Here is a 2,500-nt window from a genome sequence, read left to right as displayed (position 1 = left end):
TGTGTCTCTCTCCGTCTCTGTTTCTCTGTCCGTCTGTCTGTCTGTCACATACACACGCACGCACGCACACACCTTGACCTTTGAAGCCCATCGACGGAGGCGATAATAGCAATGCTACGGCAGAAGCGATTGCAACTTGTGCTGGGATTACACCATTCAACAGCTTGCAAGGCTGAAGAATTGACCGTCACTATTCACCCTGGTCTACACCATACAGCTATTTGGAGTGACATTTTCTGGCCAGTGAATCCCTACACACACACACACACACACACACGCACGCACACACACACACACACACACACACACACACACACACACACACACACACACACACACACACACACACACACATTGAAACAATGAAACTACCAACTAAAAGTAATGCAGTGCGTCAAAGCGGCAAGGAGGGCACAGTTACTTCTTGCATACCACGCAAACACACAACGCTGGACCTTACCAGAGCAAAGCACGGCCGAGTGCGGATCCAGACCATGGTGGCGGAATACTGCTCGCCTCCCTTTTCTGAGATGCGAGCAACCAGGCACTTGTACAATGCTAAATGCCAAGTGGAGACCAATCGGACGGTCCACAGGGATGAGCTGGACTGCATTGCGGATGTCCAGTTTTGTCAGCAATGCACCCTGCCCGTAGGCCATAGTTGTCTGCACAGTGTCGTCTATCCGGTTATATGACAGGCTAAACACGAACGGATCGATGCCATCGTTAAAGGGGAAGTTAAGCCTGAAATCAAATTTTCACCAGTTGTAATCTTCGGGATGCTGAGTCGAATGGTTTTGGTCCGAGGAAGCTGAGACGCTTCCTTCCTCCTCTATTCCCAATCGAACTCGCGCACGTCCACCGAAGCTGGGCAACTGCGCCGTACTAGATGGGGATTTGTATGCAACATGTCACTAAAAGCGCCATTTCGTTCTTACAAAATCCCGGATGACCGCGATCGGCCCATATGTTGTAGTCTTTTAGACGCTGAGTCGACTGGTTTTGGTCCGAAAAGGCTGTGATGTAGCGTTCGGCCCTTTTCCTAATCGAACATGGCTGAACAAGCTGTCACGTGCTCATGCGTACACCAGTCACTTGGTCACTGTGCCTGCAGGCTACAACTTACAGCATGTTTGGGCGAGTTGCTGTCACTCGAGTTGAGCCTTTGAACCTTTGAGTTGAACCTTGGTGTGAAAGTTGTCGCCTGCTAGCACTGCTCAGTTGCCATATATTATGGTCGATCACATTCCAACGGGCAGGGTTGCGTAAATTGCATAAATTGCCAAGCGTAGATCTTTTGGAAAGCTTACCCTCTGGACAGACACGGAGTGTGAAACGGTTCAAAGCAGATACTCCGCTCTCTTGTACAAGTGCACCAACGTTCCACCACAGCACCAGCAAACAAGTTGAAAAGGACTGGGGTCATAATGCCACTGTACATGCTTGGTGCAGTCCGTTGCGTACTGGGAAGCCATTGATGATAATCATGGTTGTCATGTTGTCGTTAAAGACGTCAAAAGGCCGACCAGTTGCTCCGGGACTCCTAGCTTGAGCAAGACGATCCACAGTGCAGCACGCAGAACTGAAGCATATGCTTTCCTGAGATCAACAAAAACCAGGAATCCGCTTGGGTTGAGGCTCCTGACATTTTCCATAATCTGGCGAACAACAAACGTCATGTCAGTGCAGGAGTGACCCTTCCGGAATCCCCATTATGATTCGGGCTTGCAGCTCACTTTCGGCGACTGTCTGCAATCGGTTTTGCAGCAGGCAACCAAACAGCTTGCCATTGGCATCAAGGAGTGTGATGCCATGTCAGTTGTCGCCGCTAGTGAGGTCACCCTTGTCGGTTATGGGTATTATCCCAGCATTCACCCAATCTTGCGATACTACGCCCTTCTGCCAAACCGCGGCAACGAGCTTAAACAGATTGGCATCGAATAGGTTGCAGTTTGTATTTGACCATTTCTGGTAGAATGCCGGAGCTTCCAGCAGCTTTCCCATTCGTAAGATAGCGAAGGCAGCGCTGTGCCTCTTCAGCAGTGGTTGGGACGGCCAGATGTTCCATGATATTGCGCTGCTGAACAAAGTCAATTTCAGATCGGACAAAGCTGCTTGGAAAGTTTATTAAGCAGCTTTTCGAAATGTTCAGACCAGGGGTTCTGCTGTGCCTCAGCGAATGAGCATGGTGATCTATCACTGTCTGTTTGATCCGGCACGACTTAGTGGCAACCAATCCATGTCGGGCAGTCTGCAAATCCCGGATGCTGTTCCACACTGCCTTACACCCAAACTTCCTAGATTCCGCTTCAGACGCCATCTTAGGGAACCAGTCCTCGTACAGCATCTCTCGAAACTGAGCGTGCACGAACAAACAAACACACACACACACACTCACACATACTCACACACACACTCTCACTCTCTCTCACCCCCACCCACACCCCCCCCCCCCTCCCCCCCCCCCCCACACACACGTACACCTGTTCACGACCAAACG

At 50.6% G+C, this 2,500-nt stretch overlaps 1 protein-coding gene across 1 annotated transcript in view; it reads right to left on the bottom strand.

The window, feature by feature from the left end:
* Window positions 1–2,500, bottom strand: part of LOC135821105 (uncharacterized) — a 121,305-nt gene that overhangs the window by 60,323 nt on the left and 58,482 nt on the right. The gene's annotated exons all lie outside the window — the stretch shown is intronic.

This window comes from Sycon ciliatum, chromosome 7, assembly GCF_964019385.1.
Source record: "Sycon ciliatum chromosome 7, ocSycCili1.1, whole genome shotgun sequence".
Taxonomy (NCBI): domain Eukaryota; kingdom Metazoa; phylum Porifera; class Calcarea; order Leucosolenida; family Sycettidae; genus Sycon; species Sycon ciliatum.
The sequence above is the reverse complement of the archived record's forward strand: the minus strand, read 5'-3'. Positions and strand labels throughout refer to the sequence as shown.